Below are 18891 nucleotides of genomic sequence, written 5' to 3' on the forward strand. Positions count from 1 at the left end.
CAGATATTCACTCTTACTCTTTGGGAGAACTTCCTGTACTTTTGTTCTTCTGAAAAACATGAAATTTGTAACCTGAAATTCAATAAATATTCTATTATGTTTTTTCCATTTATAATATTCATTTTTTAACATTTAATTATAGTCCACCTGAAATTTCTTTTGTTTCTTATTGTGAGATAAATATTTAACTTTCTTTTTGATAATAGGTAACTAATAGGCTCATAACTAATTATTGACTAATACTTTTCTGACTGGTTTAAAATGTCAACTTCATTGAACACTATGTTAGATCTATTTAATCTAATTTTTTAAACACTCAGTTTTTAATTACTTTTTGAACCCTTATTTTTGAAAATTCTAGATAATTTTTTAAAATCCTCCTCTATTCTACTCATTGCTATTGTGTATTTAGTTTGGCCAAAGGTACATTTTGCTCTATTTGACTAATCACATGGTTTACCAATCCTATCTAATAAAGAGGGAATATGCAAATTGACCATCATGCCATCATAAATATGGTGGTTCCCATAACCATAAGATGGCGGCACCCAGTCCCCTCAGCCCCACCAGAGTCCCCCAGTCCTTTCAGCCCTGCCAGGGGGGGTGGCAGGCGCGAGGTGCAGCTGGACCCACCCTCAGGCCTCCAGCAGCCCAGGGCTGGCCGAGGAGCAAGCAAGCCTTGGATGTCAGCTGCCCAGCCAACGACTGAGGTGCAGGCAAGCCTCAGATGGTGGCTGCCCAGCCTCCCAGGGCCACTCGAGGCTCAGGTAACCAGGGCCGGCCAAGGCTTGCGCTGCCGGCAGTGGCAGCAGCAGAGATGTGATGGGGCGTCACATCCCTTGACTGCTGAGTCGCCTCCCGCCCCTGAGGGCTCCCTGACTGTGAGAGGGGGCAGACTGGGCTGAGGGACCCCCCTCCAGTGCATGAATTTTCATGCATTGGGCCTCTAGTTTTAATCTAATTATTTAAAATATTTTCTAATATTATATCAAAACTTTATTGTTGGATTAAGTCAAACTTGCCCATTTTGTTATGAAAGACTAGGTATTGTTTACTAGCATTTTCTTTCTTAATTTAGCATTTTGTTCATTTTGTGTGTGTGTGTGTGTGTGTGTGTGTGTGTGTGTGTATGTGTGTTAGTACCATCAGGTTTCTATATCATGGCTATAGAAGTAAAAACATTTAAAGTTTTCTATATTATTCTGTGTTCTGGATACATGGTTTCTCTACACTAGAGTTTAAGCTCTATGAGGACAGGGGCCATGATGATTTTCTTGCCCATCACTTTATTCTTAGTGCATAACAGCTTATTAGCACGTGATAGGTAACACTGGATGAATAAGTTTACTGACTTTGTACTTTATCTGTAATTTGAAAGATTAAAAACATACATGGTTAAAATTCTGAGCTAAGAGCTGGCAGGAATTCTATGACAATTTAAAAAAGATTCTTTCATGCTTTTTAAAAATTTTAACAATTGATCATTTTCTCTGGGAAATATTTTATTTAATTCAAATTTTAAAATGTAGTAGTATAAATTTCTAGATAGTATTATCTTAGAAATATAGAAACATTTCACTGATCTCCTTCTAAAATTTACTTTTATGTACTGTAGTTCATATTATTTAAGAATGAGTTTTTTATTCCTGCAACCAAGTACATTTTTTTCTCTTTGTTTTATATCTTGATTGGCATATTATTGTTTTTGTGTTCACCAATTAATGAGAAGAGTCATACCAATGATCAAATATATTGGTCCTTATTGCTCTACCTCACTACTACCAGTTGGTCTGAAATCTAACTGCCGTATGTAAAATTAAAAAGTTATTTTCTGCTTAGTCATCAATCTAGTGAGCTATGCTGGACGGGGACTTCTGCTTTTACTGTCTGGTTAGCTATGTCATTTGTAGATAGGAATTAATTTGGGTATAATGTGAAGCAATCATGAAAACTATAGAGTAGAGAGTGTTACTCTTCCCAGGTTATTCTTTTGTTCATCTCTCTCTGCTTCTGACTTCTTTCTGCAATATAATTTGTTATTTCTCATCCAATTTTGTCATGGGATCTGCTGATTATTGGTTTTACAGGCCCAGTTGTAGTAAGGGAGGGCAATAGAGGATGGATTTGAGTTGCATAGAAAACTGTTCTTACTCATTAAAAGCATGACTCCTTTGCTTTATTCTGTGATGGTACCATGTCTCTGAGGTAAGAATATGCATTAAGGTTTGATGGACATAATTTATTACCTTACTCTAAATGATTCTACTTAATGACTCCATCTAACCTTTACTTATTAGAAATTCCCTCTGGAGTCAGGCAGATACTTGGCGATTTATCCTGATTTTCACTGCTTTAGTGGCTTTGATTTATTTCTTAGTTTTTTAATACCTTTCTATGGAAAAATTGGAGAAGAAAAATTAGGACCTCTTAGCTTGCTAACATTTTAACCTCAACCTAATCAGGAAATTATTATTTTTTCAACTGAAGGAAATGTTCTGGGTGATTATATCAACAAAGCATATAAATGTTTTACATGTACATTTTTCAGTGATGATAAATCAAGATGGGAATAAATTATTTATGATCTTTAAATAAACCCACTTAGGGACAGAGAACAAACATTTGGCTATGAAATTAATTCAAGGTACACATAAGATTAGTTCAAATATAAATTCTAACATGATATAATCTGAATTATATTTCTGATCCTTTATATTTTTAGAGACCCCTTGGTAATAAAGAAAATGTTAAATTTAATATAGGAAAACATGGACATCATAAATAACTCTATTAAATGTACTATTTTATAAATTATTTCAGTAGGCAGTTGCCTTGTAGAAGAAAGACCATAGAAGCAGAGCATGAAAATATATTTTTTCACTTGCTGACTGTAGAACTCTTGAGCATCTCATCACCGATACACTCAGGATATTATGATGATTTCTATTCTAGAGGACATTTGAAATTTTGGTCTGTTTTTCACTTTTTCCATGTTTCTTATGACAACAGAGTCCATCTTCCTAAATGAATAGGAAAATAATCCATGTCTGTTCTGAGTACTATAATCCCTTGGCCAGGTCGATTGATTTAGGGATGACCTAGTGTCTCAGAAGGACCTCTCAGACACTACCCCGGAATTTTCTATAAGACGTTAAGGGATAATGCCTATTTTTAACTGGATAGTAGGTAAACCAAAATATCCATGTGCCTAATGTGCTCAGTAAGCGCATGTGTGAATTTTATATTTACCATCCCTTTAAAGTTTAATCAGTTGCAACATATCCTTGCCTTTGGTTTAAAAACTCAAGGAGGCTCATGACTTTTCTCCCCACTAAGAAAATAGACACATGCTATGCTATAGTCATTTTAACCTGCAAGAAGTCTCCAGTAAGAAATTTAAATATCCCAGATCCATTTTTAATCCCCAAAGTACAAAATTCACTGGGTTGCAATTGCTTTCCCTTCCTTTTCCCAGCTTGCACCTGCAGTGTGAAAGAGGACATAGTTGTTGACAATGGTTGACATCTCTTTTTCTTTTATTTGAGCTTTTTTTTCCCTCTCTCTCTTTGGTTTGCCCCCACTTTCTAGCTGTGGTTTTGGACTTCCCAGGAATTGGCTTCATAGTTCTTACCTAAACTGGATAATATGTTGACAAAGCCCTCTGGGATGACAGGTGTATAAAGGTGAATCTCATGCATACTTTGTGAGATCTAGGAGTTCTCTCCTGGACCCACCTCTCTTTATTTTCTTGATCCAGGCAGATACCTTTGAATTTTGGGTGGTCCATTTACCCTCCTTTTGCAGCCACTGGGTAACCTGTAGACTCTTCCGCTGATGTTCTCTTGCCATTCTGGGTGGCTCTGTTAGATAGGACTCGACATAACTTTAATATGATTTTTCCTCTCTTGTAACACAAACCTGATTTATGAGGAAAAACTCAGGCATTTTTAGCCCCTTCAAAGTCTGATGGTATGGTCTTATCCAAATATCCTAGGCAGAAGTCTAATTAGTTCAGGAAATGCATTTCAAAAACCTTTTTTTAATGTACCCTTTCTAGACTTGTTAAAAGGATGTACTCTACCTCTTTCCCCAAAATGGATGGGGTGGGAGATTCATAGCACAGTGACAGCTCTTTCCACCAATTTTGTCTTCTTCTCTGTAATGCCTTCGAAAATTCTTGCTTTGGGTGGTGAATCCAAGAGTCAAGGAACATTTATCATTGCACTTGCAAATTGCTCATATTCCCAATATAGCGCCAGGAAAAGTCCTCTTGATCCCACTACCTTATATAATCTTGAAGAAAGAAGGGAGAGAAGGAGGGAGGGAGGGAAAAGGAGAGAACATGCTATGGTAAAATGTTCTGAGGTACAAAATTCTGCAGCTGCTGAAGCATTTGATCTTACCATTGCTGCTGCTACTGCTGCCACTACTATTGCAGTAGCTGATATACATTTAAAAAATGAGTATCAAACTGTGGGCGAAATCAATACCTTAAATATCTTATTGAAGTTATTCAGTGAAGATGTGTTGTTTTTTTTCTGTTGCAAGCAAAAACCAGAAATGTATCCTTAAACTTGTTTATGCTGTAAATACTTCTTTGTTATTTTTTTTATCACGTAGAAAGGAGATAACTGCAGTTCTGTATCATTTTTTATATTAATTTTAGCCCATAAATACCAGTACTTTTGAAATCTAATTTTAAAAGTCACACAATGATTTCTTATTTCTTTTAGATCTATCTTTGTGAACTACATTTCTAGAATTATAGACATAACAGAAAGGATGGAAATATCTGAAAAAATGCAGGTACTTAAAAACACGTATTTTTAAAGGCGAAAGACGAAATAATATAAAGACTTTTAAAATTAAATGGTCACAGTCTTTCAGTGGATGATCAAAATGTATATTATATTTAATCAGTCCTTTTGTTTAAGTACATCTATAAGAGAAAATAACCACCAGTCTGTCTGTCTGTATGTGTCTGAACTTGACTTTTATACTTAGGATTTTTTTTTTTACTTTTCCCAATAAAATATTTGTATACTTTATATTTGGCAAAATGAAGCACCCTGATAAAGAACTTTGCTTATGGGATTTGCAGAAAATGTTCAGTCTCCAGGGAGTTGGCTCCTAAGTGCTCACTGGTTACATTTATGTTGAGTAACAGTATCGGTTGAGGGCTAAAATAAAAATAAAAACAAACCCAAAAAACCCGTACTTTAAAATAAGAATAGTTAACAGTGTTTATTTAGAGAACAGTGTCCATCTGAAAAACTTTGCTTCCCTTAAGAAGTCATACCGTGGTGCAAAGGCACACACTCAAATCACAAACTAAGAATACTATGCCTCAAGAGCAAACATTTAAAAATAGGCCTCATCAACATCCTGCATTATGGAAGGTCCTAGACCATTTCAAATCATTCCAAAATAGGAGGATAGAGCTGAGCTGATGCTGTAAAGAAATTCATCTTACAGTTCTTATCTAGGAATGAAAATTAGATCTAAAAATTCCATAGCAGGAAGTTTTATGACGCATATAAAACTCACAGCAATGAAATTGCCATGGCATTGAACTAGTTTTTCAAATTACTCTTTCTGGAATGTTTTGAGATGATATTGTGGAATCAGTACTGGCGTTTCTTCCTTTTTCCTTATTTTTTTCCTTTCAACATGGAATTCAGTTTTCTTTTTTAAATAATAGATGTCAAATTTTAAAAGCTGATTTCCTTGGAATAAATGCATGCATTATCTAATAGGTATTGAAGCCACCTAAGTTTATAAATACAATATCGGATTACAGTGCAACAATCATAATGATTCTATTATATTTACACATTATTGTTTAATTTTGTTTAATTTTTCATATTATCATCAGTAATTTACTATTAAAAATCAATACCTTATACAGTACTTCCAAATCATAGCTCATTTCTAAAATATTAATTGTTAACAATAAGTGGCAACCTGTTTAATTCAATACCAAAATTGCTGATCTTGGAATAATGAACTGGGTTTTAGTTCCAGATCCATATATTAGTCTTCTTGCAACTTTGAGCGACTAGCATAGAATAAGCTCTTTAGGTCTCCAACATATACCTCTTAAAATGTTTCTTGGAGATATTAAAATATAATGTAGTGTGTATATCAAATGCATATTATTTTTAAATGTGTATCTGAGATAGAAATTCACATCCTCATGGCTCTATCAGTAGTAAAATATAAAAAAATGGAAAATATTACAGATTGGAACTGAATTATTTATGGCTCTGTGTATCAAGAAAGAAAGGCAACAAATGGATATAATTGTTCAACTAAGTAAATTGCAAATGTGTACATCATAGAGTTGAGAATAGCTGTGAAGATTTAGCCCTCCAATGGGTTAATTTCCATTAGTCAATTAATATAGGGTCTTAGGGCAAATGGACTGCTTTTGGTTTATTTCCTGGAGAGTAGCAATATATTCTAAAATTCTATTTTGTTCATCTTTCCTTAAGAAGAGGAAGGGGGTCTGTCAGTAGCGGGAAAAGGCTTTGCCTCTCTTGCGGCAGCACAGGGTCCACAGCTCTGCGTGAAGCGGTCATGTGGCAGGATGCGTGCAGGGTCTGCCCTATGGCCATGGTTTGGGTGGTGCCATCATAGGCTCCTTCAGGGGTGTCTTGTCCACCGTTCCTGTCCATGACCTGGGTCCAACTGTCATCAAAGAAGCCCTGAAGAGGGCCACTGTAGCTCCCGAATGAACGCCAAAGGTCAAATTTGGGCACGTTTTGGCCCCGGGTTGTGGGAAGAATCCTGTGGGACAAGCCAGTGTGGGTGCAGGGATCCCCTACTCTGCTCCAGCATGGAGCTGCCAAATGGTTTGTGGGTCAGGCCCTTGCAGCCCAGTCAATCAAGATAGGAGACTCCAGCATTGTGGTTGCAGAAGGCATGGAAAGTATGAGCAAGACTCCTCACCTGGTCCACTGGAGGACAGAAGTCAGGATGGGGGAACTACCACTAACTGACAGTATTCTCTGCCATGTGCTATGGGTGCATTTCACAACTGTCACGTGGGCATTACAGTTGAAAATGTAGCTCCCAAATGGCAGGCGACTAGAGAAGATCAGGACAAGTTTGCAGTTTATCCCAGAACAGGACAGAGAGTGCACAGAGTGACGAAGAGATTGCTCCAGTTTTTGTATCTTCTTGAAAGGTCTTACTGAAGTTAAAAGAGATGAGTTTCCTCCCCTTGGAGCAACAGAGAAGCCCTGTCTAAACTAATGCCTTCCTTCCTTACAGATGGAGCAGGATAGGCCCCTCGGCTTCAGGGATAAAGGATGATGCTGCGGCGGCGGTTCTTATGAAGAAGTCGAAGCTGACAGTCGTGGGCTTACACCGTTAGCACAGAGGGTTTCCGGGCCACAGGGAAGTGTGGAGCTTTCCATTGTGGGAACAGGACTAATTCCAGCAATCACACTGTTGCAAAAGCAGGTTGCTCACCGGAGGATGTAGATGCATTAGAAATCAACAAAGCCTTTGCAGCCCTCTCTGTTGTAATAGCTAAAGAACTTGGATTAAAGCCGGAGAAGGTCAACATTCAAGGAAGGGCAATAGCTTTAGGCTTCCTCTGGGGGCATCTGGCTGTCAGATTCTTGTTACCCTGTTACAACAGTGGAGCGAAAGGATGGACATGGAGGTGTTGCTGCCCTATGCCTGAGGTGGGATGGGGATAGCAATGTGTGTTCAGAGAGGGTGAACCTGCTTAACTAAACTCGAACCGCATTTCTTCCTAAACTAGTAAGGCACTAATATGTGAAATCAGGACCAATGTGCGGATGGAAGCCATCTTCCACTTCACAAGAACCCAAGGCTTGACACCTTATTGTACTTTAATGTGCAATACACAAGCTCTAAGACAACTGCATCTTGCAGTGTTATAAATAAAAGAGAAATCAGATCAGTCATCCAGGGGGAAAAAAGAAGAAGAGAAAAGAAAAAGAGAGGATATTTGCCATTTGGGATATTTTTTAAAGCGTACTAGTACTATAGAGATTATCTTACCTTTGAAATGGAGAGCAGAAAGGCATATTAAATATGATATTTACTATGGAGTTAGAATATAAGATAAACCAGAAGTATAACTTATTTGGTAGCCAGACCTGGCTATTAAAATATTTCAGTCTCAAGTATTATTAAATTTGTCTCCCTTGACATGCAAAGCCTCATTCTTTTGAAAGGGGCTTGGGGGGAAAAAAATGAGTCAACTACATGTGAACATCTGCCTTTAGAAAGAACCAGAGTAGATCAGGCTCTTTTCCTGTGAACAGCAGATGAGGAGGGGAGAACTCAAAGAGGATTAAGTTCCTATTTTGACTTGGAATCAAGTAGTGGTTCAGGAGGGACATCGTAGCATTCAGCACACTTGTTTCTGAGAGAGAATGCTCAGGCTGGGCCTTGGAACTAGGGATTGAAAACTAGGAAAGTAAATTTTTAGTGCTGCCACATCTTTTTCACCTCTTCTTTGTCTTACAAGTAGCGTGTTTAAATGTCTATTTAGACATATGTTCTCTTTTAGATACTGATTGTTAGGAGTCCTCACTCAGTCCAATGTGGATATGGCAGAAAAGATTTTTTTATGTGTTGTTTCCCTCTGGTCAAATTTCTCCCACAAACTCAGGATTTTCAAGATATGAGGCACTCCTTTCAGAATTTCAATTACTAGATTAATGTTTAGAATATGAGACTACCCTGGAGTAAAACTGAGTCCAAAGGTCAATATAATGACACTAGAGGCCCGATGCATGAAAATTCATGCAAGAGTAGGCCTTCCTTCTCCTGGCTGCCGGCACCGGCTTCCCTCCAGCACCCGGGACCTGGGCTGGCTTCCTTGGGCTACCCGCAGGCACATGGGACCTGGGCTGGCTTCCCTCCGGCCCTGGCTTTGTCAGGAATGATGTCCGGAAGTCGTCCCATCTAATTAGCATATTACCCTTTTATTATTATAGATCCCCAGATTCCTAGCTTTAGGATCAGATCTTTTTTACTGTGACAAAGATTTTCCCATATAAAGTATTTAAGAATGAATAATATCTTTTAAGTTTAATTTTAATAATATATACATAACATAAAATTTAACCATTTTAGGTGCATAACTCTGTAGTGTTAAGTACATTTAACTTACTGTGCAACCAGTCTCCAAATTTTTTTTCATCTTGCAAAACTGAAATTTTATATCCATTTAATAACAACTCAGTATTTTCCTTCCCCTCAGCCCCTGACAATCACCATTCTTCTTTGTGTCTGTATGAATTTGACTACTTGTGGTACCTCCTATAAGTGGAATGATAGAGTATTTGTCTTTTTGTGATTGGCTTATTTACTTAGCATGATATTATCAATGTACATTCATATTTTAGCATGTGTCACGACTTCCTTTCTTTTTAAGGCTGAATAATACTAAGTTTTATACATATAACACATTTTATTTATCCATTCACCCATCAGTGGACACTTGGTTTGCTTTTACCTTTTGGCTGTTGTGAATAATGCTATGAACATGGTCTCTTGAAGATTCTGCTTTCAATCTTTTTGGGTGTACAACCAGAAGTGGAATTGCTGGATCATATGCTAATTATATTTTTAATTTTTTAAGGACAACTAAACTGTTCTCCATAGTGAGAACTTTCCTACACTTCTAACAACACTGGTATTCCAATTGCTCCACATTTTCCCCAACACTTGTTATTTTCTGATTTTTAATGATAGCAATCCTCTTGGGTGTGAAATAATATCTCATGGGTTTTGATGTGTGTTTCCCTAATGATTAGTGATGTTGAGCATCTTTTCATATGCTTGTTGGTCATTTGTATATCTTTTTTTGGTAACTGTCTATTTAAGTTCTTTACCCATTTTTAAATTGGATTTTTTTGTTGTTGATATATAGGAGTACTTTTTATATGCCAAATATATACATATATATTTAAATATGTTTTTATTGGTTTCAGAGAGGATGGGAGAGGAAGACAGAGATAGGAACATCAATGATGAGAGAGAATCATCCATTTGCTGCCTCCTGCATGCCTCCTACTGGGGATCAAGCTTGCAATCTGGGCATGTGCCCTTACCGGTAATTGAACTGTGACCTCCTGGTTCATGGGTTGACACTCAACTATTGTGCCACACTGGCTGGGCATATTCCAAATATTAATCTCTTATAAATGTTATTTGCAAATATTTTCCCCATTCCATAGGTTGCTTTTGAAAACTTATTTTTAATACATTTTATTGATTTTTTTTACAGAGAGGAAGGGAGAGGGATAGAAACATCGATGAGAGAGAAACATTGATCAGCTGCCTCCTGCATACCTCCTACTGGGGATGTGCCCACAACCAAGGTACATGCCCTTGACCAGAATCAAACCTGAGACGCTTCAGTCCACAGGCCGACACTCTAGCCATTGAGCCAAACCAGTTAGGGCTGAAAACTTATTTTTAGAGCAGTTTTAAGCTCACAGTAATATTAAGCAAAAGATAAAGAGATTTCCCATATATCCTCTCCCCCCACAAATGCATACCCTCTCCCATTATCAAATCCCCCACCAGAGTGGTACCTTTGTTACCAAGGATGAACCTACATTGACACATCATAATCATTAAAAATCCATAGCTTACCTTAGGGTTCAGTCTTGGTGTTGTACATTCTATGAATTTAAACAAATGAATAATGAATGACATATATCCAATATTATAATATTATATAGAGTATTTTCACTGTCCTAAAAATTCTCTGTGCTCTACCTACTCATTCCTTTCACTCCTGAAACCCCTGGAAACCACTGATCTTTTTATTTTCTCCATAGTTTTTTTTTTTATAATATATTTTATTGATTTTTACAGGGAGGAAGGGAGAGGGATAGAGAGCTAGAAACGTCGATGAGAGAGAAACATCGACCAGCTGCCTCCTGCACACCCCCTACTGGGGATGTGCCCGCAACCAAGGTATATGCCCTTGACCGGAATCGAACCTGGGACCTTCCAGTCCGCAGGCCGATGCTCTATCCACTGAGCCAAACCAGCTTCGGCTATTTTCTCCATAGTTTTGCCTTTTCCATATCGTTGGAATCATACAGTATGTAGCCTTTTCAGGTTGGCTTCTCTCACTTAGTAATATGAAACTACAGTTCTTCCATATGGTTCATGGCTTCAGCACCCATTTCTTTTTAGTGCTGAATAATCCAATGTCTGGATGTACCACAATTTATCCATTCATCTACCGAAGGGCATCTTGGTTACTTTCAAGTTTTGGCAATAACAATTAAAGCTGCTATAAATGTTTATGTGGTGTTTTTTTTTTAATTGTGTGGACAAGTTTTCATCTCCTTTGGGTAAACATCAAGGAGTCCAATAGCTGGATCATATGGTAAAAATATATTTAATTTTGTAAGAAACTGTCTTACAAAGTGGCTGTACCATTTCGCATTTCCATCAGCAATGAAAAGAGTTCCTATTCCTCTACATCCTTTCAAACTTTTGCTGTTGTCAGTTGTTGACAGTTCTAACGGTATGTAGTGGTATCTATTTGTCATCTATATATCTTCTTTAGGGAGATGTCTGTCAAGGTCTTTGGCCCATTTTATTAACTGAGTTATTTTCTTACAGTTGAGTTTTAAGAGAGCCTTATGTATTTTAGATAACAATCCTTTATCAGATGTGCCTTTTGTAAATATCTTCTCCCTGTCAGTGGCTTATTTTCTAATTCTGTTGACATTGTCTTTGCCACAGCACTTGTTTGTTTTTTAATTTTAATGAATTCCAACTGATCAATTCTGTTTTTCATAGTTGTGTCTTTGGTGTTGTATCTAAAAAAGTCATTACCATATTCATGGTCATATAGGTTTTCTCCTTTTTTATATTCTAAGAATTTTATAATTTTGAGTTTTATATTTAGGTTTATTCTGAGTTGATTTTTATGAAAGGTGTAAGGTTGTTTCTAGAATAACTTTTTTACCTATGAATGTCCAGTTGTTCCAGTACTATTTGTTGAAGTGACTGTCTTTACTCCATTGTATTGTCTTTGATCCTTTGTCAAAGATCAGTTGACTCTATTTATGTAGGTCTATTTCTTCTCTTTCATATATGTTGCTTTTTCACTCTGTTGATTGTGTCCTTTGATGCATTCTTTAAAGTTAATATAAGATGAACTTTTGAACTTGATAGATAATAAAGTAATAAGAAATATAACAAAATTATAATAGTGGTTATATTTAAGTTAGGTTATACATTTCTATTTCCTTTATGATTTACATTTTCAATTAACATATTATAAATATCTAAAAATATAAAAGCCTAAATGACCACCACGATGGAACGACTGGAACGACCGGTTGCTATGATGCGCACTGACCACCAGGGGGCAGACACTCAATGCAGGAGCTGCCCTCTGGTGGTCAGTGTGCTCTCACAGTGGGAGCGCTGCTCAGCCAGAAGCCGGGCTCACAGCTGGCGAGAGCAGCAGAGGTGGCGGGAGCCTCTCCCGCTTCTGCAGCAGCACTAAGGAGCGAGCAGTGCATGGTAAGGAGTGAGCGGTAAGGAATGGGAAGGAGCAAGAGGTAAGGAGTGGTAAGAAGCTGTTAGGAGCAGCAAATGGTTAGAAGTGCCATGAGCCAAGCGTCAAGCCCAGCTTGGACTCCTCCCCGGCCGCCTGCTGCTTTGGCACTGCTACATCCCTCGGGGGGATGTAAGACTGCCGGTTTCAGCCCGATCCCCGCAGGCAAGAGGCCGCATGAGGGATCCCAACCAGTGCACAAATTTTGTGCACTGGGCCTCTAGTTGTTCCATAAGATTATGTAACTTACTAAGGCCCGGTGCACAAAATCGTGCACAGGTGGGATCCCTTGGCCTGGCTGGCGATTGGGGCCATTGGGCTGATCGGGGCCAGCCAGGCTGGGGGGAGGGGCCACGGGAGGTTGGCCGGCTGTGGGAGCACACTGACTACCAGGGGGCAGCTCCTGCATTGAGTGTCTGCCCCCTGGTGGTCAGTGTGCATCACAGTGATCGGTCGACCAGTCGTTTGGTTGTAATGGTCACTTAGGCTTTTATATATATAGATTTTTTAAATAATAGCATGCTATTAACATATATGTATTTATAGAATACATATTTCAAATTCATTGTCACTTTCTTACTTTTGGTCATTCAGATTGCCTCCATATTTTTGTTATAGATAAAGAGAACAAAAACGTTGTGTGTACAATACTCACATGTTAGAGTTTAATCTTAATGTGTTAGTTTTTTGAAGTTGGACTATGGAATAAAAGTGTGAACATTTTTAAAATTTTAATAGAAATGTCTATTTATTTTCCAAAAAAGTGGTATGAATTTATATATCCACCAAAAATGTATGAAAGTGCCTATTTCTCCACAAGAATCCTTGCATTAGCTAGTACCAATTTTTAAACTTTGTTCACTCAAGAAAAAAGAAGCTCCTTGCTTTAATTTAAATTTTTCTGAGGTTTTGCATCTGTTTTGTTACCTATTTGTATTTACTCTTCTACAAAGTTACATAAATACTATTGTCCATTTTTATTTTTTAAATTATTTTTGTACAAATTATATATTATTTCATATAATAGAAATAAAATATTATCACTGCATTTTGATAAATTCTTATCTTTTTTATATGTCTATGGTATGTCTTTCATTGAAAATATTTAAATTTTATATAATTAAATCTAGATATCTATCAATTCATAGTGCTTGAGTTTTCTTTCTTTAATACCTTTCATTCCAAAGGTATAAAAATATATTCCTAATTTTAAAAAAATCAACATGTTGTTATACCTTTGCTTTATAAGGATATCATTTTTGTATGTGTAGCTTGAGGTAAAACTATTTTTTCTTTGATATATAAAAGCAAGTATACCAAGAACATTATTAAACAGCCATTTCCTCACATTTTTCATATTGTATGATTTTTATATTTACTATAATATATTTCTGGAACCTATTTTGTGTCACTGACTTATTTTTTATTTTTATTTCAAAATATACTCAAATTTACTCTTCTACTCAAGTTTCTTTTTGAGAAGGAATGTGCCAAGGAGGTTTGATGTGCTCAAAAGAAATAGAATATGATGAAAGCTTTCCCTTATTCCAAATGTGAAGATAAAAGAGGGTGGGAGGAAAGAATGGGGAGAGATAGAAAGAAGAGGAGTATTAGATTATCTTTCATACCTTATCCCATGGTTTTTATAATCTTGTAGTATATTTACAGATGATGAGAGTTTGATACATGTCATTCTACCTTTCATACACCTAAGTGACCATGAAGCATGACTTTCTGGGAAAATAAAAAATAAAAGCATGATATGACTGTCTTAAAACCCTGTTGCATTTCCCCTCATTTTTCCTTTTCTTTTCCATTTATGTGCCAATTTTGTTATTTTTGTCCCTTATGTGTATTAATGCCTGTTTTGAGGCAAAAATATCATCTTGATAACCAATTTATTTTCTGCACAAGAATGCTTTATGTAGTACCTATAATTAGGACTCCTATATAGAGATTTATGAATACTATGCTCACACTTCAATAACATGGCAGCTGCTCTATATTTTATATATTGAGGGTAGAAGATTGTGGTCATATTCAAGTTTTGATATTGAAGTCACTCAAATGTTCTTAGGTAAGAACTCTTATCAAATCTTTGATAGCTAAGAAACATCCCTTCTGTTTTCAGTTCTTTTTACAAATTAGAGTAAAGCACATAGCTGGTTTTCTATTTTTCCAGATTGTAGAAAAATTAAGGCCCTGCGTTGATCAATGTAACTTAGTAAACCTCCTAAGAATTGAATGGTCATAATATTTTTATCATCTAAAAACATAAGCTTTTCACTCCAAATTCATTACTTGATCTTTATTTTCAGATTTTCTTCGGCTGTATTACTTTAAAAAAAAAAAAATAAAGATGTCCTTGATTTTTTTTTCTAGTTTTTTTTCTTTGACTCTATAAACCAAAATCTAAATTAAAATTTGGTAAAAGTTATTTTTTATAATTTTACTCTGTTTTTCTTCTTGTGGCAAAATTATTTACAGAATTCCAAAGTCACTACTGATATATTTGAAGTTTCGTTACGCATTTCTGGAAGCCAGTTTCTTCCAAGTATCCTATATAATAAAATCCTAATATTCAAATTGACCGAACGGTGGAATGACCAGTTGCTATGACACGCACTGACCACCAGGGGGCAGATGCTCAATGCAGGAGCTTCCCTCTGGTGGTCAGTGCACTCCCCAGGGGGAGCGCTGCTCAGCTAGAAGCTGGGCTCACGGTTGGTGAGTGCAGCGGCGGTGGTGGGAGCCTCTCCCACCTCCGCTGCAGGTGGGTGGTAAGGAGCGAGGGGTCCCAGACTGGGAAAGCCCTAGACTGTGAGAGGGATGTCTGACTGCTGGCTTCAGCCTGATGTGGGGGAGGAGGATCAGGCCAAAGCCGGCAGGTGGACGTCTCCCGAGGGGTCCTGGACTGCGAGAGGGCGCAGGCTGGGCTGCGGGACCCCCCTGAGTACATGAATTTTGTTCACTGGGCCTCTAGTTATATATAACAGAAGAAATAGTTGTCATTACATGGTCAAGAGTTAACTTACTTTGAATATAAGGTTAGTTTGATAGGTTATGGACAGCCCCGTATAAAATCATATTTCAATTCCATCTAATGATGATATAACAACAGTCATGATTGATGGTTGGTTAGAGTCCCTATTGGTATGAATCATTATTCTTATTTAAAGCAATTAAGGAATTTACTTATAGGGCATTTGCCATTATCCCCCCTTTTTTAAATTAAAATAATATTATTAAGAGGCTTTTGGAAATTTTGCAATGCAGTCTTGATAGCTTTTAATTTTAATTTTCTGTATAGAAATATGATTGCTCTGGATTCATTGCATGTTAAGCAGTTTTTGAACCATTAGTAAAAAATTTAGTTAATCCTTTAAGAATAGTTTCTGTCTAGTATAATTAAGTTTTCTTGAATATTCACTTATTCCAATTAGCCAATTTAAATCAGTCTAAAATAAAATTTATTTTTTAATTTTACTTGTTTTTAGCCATGGACAATAAATGACATTAATAAAATTTCTGCAATTAGTCTTTGAGTAACTTTATGTAAACTTTGTTTAGGGAGGCAAAAACACAAATTATTTATTTTTCTTTTTGAGGCCTAATAGATTGACTTTTAATTACAGCTTTCCAAACATTTGAAGGAAATCTCTTTTTATTTCTTTCCAGAGTAATTTTTAGGCCACATTTATAGAATTTCTTTTAAAAGACACTTTCCTTTCTCTTTTCTACCAAGCAGCAAATGTAACAAACATGGTTGCTTTTTGAGATTTTGACAAATACTGCCGCAAAGCCATATATTTCATGTGATTTTACATTTATGGTGACTTTAATTATTATCAGATTTAGTACTTTAACAACAATCTTTAGTTTACCCTGTAAATATTAGCAGAAGAGATTTCAAAATTTTCAAATTTCTCCTTTTTATTAAGCTTAGAATTATATTTTTAAAGAGTATCCCCTTTGGCTTATTTTCATATACAGAGGGATTATGAGAGGTCTTAGTAACTTTCAGAGGGCTTTACTTGAATCCAATTGTTTATGAAAATATTGGCTTTTCATTTGACTGAAATTGTATGAGACCTTGATTATATTTTAAAAGCTAATTTATTAAGTAATTAAAGTAGGTAACTTTATTAAAAAAGCAAAGTTAGTAAATTTATACCTTTAACCCATGAGGCACAGATGCTGCCCCACCTCCAGCCTATTTAAAATGCAGGCCACTAGGGCTTTTGCTTTTAAAAATTCATCTTAAAATTCTACTGCTGTTGAAAAATTTGGCTTTATTTAAGAAATATTTTGTTACTTTATTTTGCCCTTCTTAGAGGCCAAAACCTTCATAACATTTAAAATATGTGTATATAAGTAAAATATAGTTATTAATTTTTATTTGATAAAGCTTTCCATGTGATTTCAAGTATATTAGATTGGTTTAATTAAAAAATATTTATTTTAATGAAGAGAGAATAATTTCTTAGAATCATTCCGGGCCCTTGGAATGTTCCAAAATCATCCATTGGTTAAAATCTTGAAATTTAACTTGGAAAGACTATCAAAAATATTTAAGGATTATATGCTTTTTATAATAATTAAAAAATGTCAATTAAATTTAAACTGGTCTTTATATTAAAAATTTGGTTGGGATCACAGAATTAATCCTTTTTTTAAATTAGACCAATAAGCAATATATTTTGAATTCCTAATTTTTTTCAGAGAAAATACAAAAATTATTTCTCAAAAATAAATTTCTATACTTTAGGCATTTACTTACCACAACTATATAATTTCTCCCAATTTAATTTGAACCTTAAACTCTTGGAGTTGGCAAAGTCAAATATTTAGCATTTTTTAGATTAGTAACACCTTTGTATTTTTAAGAATAAATTTCAAAAATATAAGACATACTCAATTAATAGATTTAATTCTGTCCTCTAGATTTTTCATGAGGCAAATTCAGATTAATATTTCAGTATTTTGTCTTTTCAAAATACCTAGATATTCAGTAAGTTTTATTATTTATTTAATGTAGCAAACTCCAAAAGTTTAAAGTTGCCAGAGTTTGGTAGCAGGCCTGTAGCCATTCGAATGTAAATTGCTATCTTCTTCCTGCTGGTTACTGCTGGGGGGAAACTTTCAAAAGAGCCACATTTTTTTCTTTAAGAGGTCGCTGCCATGGGAAAAACTGTTTTTTGGCTGCCAAAACAGGTTTTGGCCTAGCAGCTTGACTTCAAAATGACCACATTTTTTCTGCTGGGGGAAGTCCAGAAGCAAACTTGTAGCTACTCAAATGCAAAATTGTCACATTCCTTCCTTAGAGATTGCTGTGGGAAGCCAGGCTTCTTAATTAACAAAGGGCATAGCCAGTCGTCACCTGGGCTACTTTGATTTTTATAATTAATATATTATTTATTTATGTTTCAACAATTTTGAGATTCTAGAGCCAATTATAATTACCTAAGGCATTTACTTTGGCAAATTCTATAACAGAGATAATTTACTGATTTTTTAGTAGTTTTAATGTTAACTTTTGAATGTGGTACATTATTATTTTAAAAACTACTCTTTATCATGGAAATACCAATTTTGTTGCTAGATCCAGCCTGTATCTTTTGTGTCATCTCCGCCATCTCTCTCTTGCAGGAAAAAAAACAGTCTTGGGTTTTATTATGTAGCATTCATAAAGAGATTAAATCCAGCTCAAAACCTATCTAAAGCCCGCAAATCAGACAGAGCACTCATTTCTGTTTTTTAGCTAGCTTCTCCCTTTATGAGCACAGAAATCCCAGACACATTTCTAAGTTTTGTAAAACTTTTAAGTTACTAACCAGAAAAAAGCATGGTGAAGAGGAAACTTTTTAAATAGCTTTCTTGGGGAGTGGGCATCCATATAGGATCACCACGTGTTTCCCTTCCCCCACCTCATGCTTGCTTTGGGAAATTTTAGCAACTGACGTGGCTTCGTTTCTCTTTCCAATTAAACTAAAGGCATGCTTAATAGATAACGACAGATCAACAAGACCAAATAAAATAGCAGATTCTGAATTATTTTTCTATTTCGCTTTCCAAAGTAATGACTAGCTCTCAGAGTTATTTTTGCCAACATTTGCTTATCCCAATGCATTCTTCGATAATTTTTAAACAAAGCATTAGAGAATCTTTTTGTGAGAGAGCTGATAGCTCCTGCCCTCTCCAGCTTTTGAGCCTCTCCACACCAGAGGCCGATTCGGCAGCTGGGCTTTAGTTTTCATTGCAGACTTTTGACCCCAAATATGAATTAGGATTTTAATTTGAACAAGAAGCCA

General features: G+C 36.0%; 1 pseudogene across 1 annotated transcript in view; it reads left to right on the forward strand.

The window, feature by feature from the left end:
* Positions 1 to 7732, forward strand: part of LOC307116081 (acetyl-CoA acetyltransferase, cytosolic-like) — a 42549-nt pseudogene extending 34817 nt beyond the window's left edge. Inside the window, exon 3 of the transcript in view lies at positions 6640 to 7732. The product of the transcript in view is annotated as an acetyl-CoA acetyltransferase, cytosolic-like (transcript). The remainder of the gene's footprint in view (positions 1 to 6639) is intronic.
* Positions 7733 to 18891: the final 11159 nt, after the last annotated feature.

This window comes from Cnephaeus nilssonii (genome assembly GCF_951640355.1).
Source record: "Cnephaeus nilssonii genome assembly, chromosome: 1".
NCBI lineage: Eukaryota > Metazoa > Chordata > Mammalia > Chiroptera > Vespertilionidae > Cnephaeus > Cnephaeus nilssonii.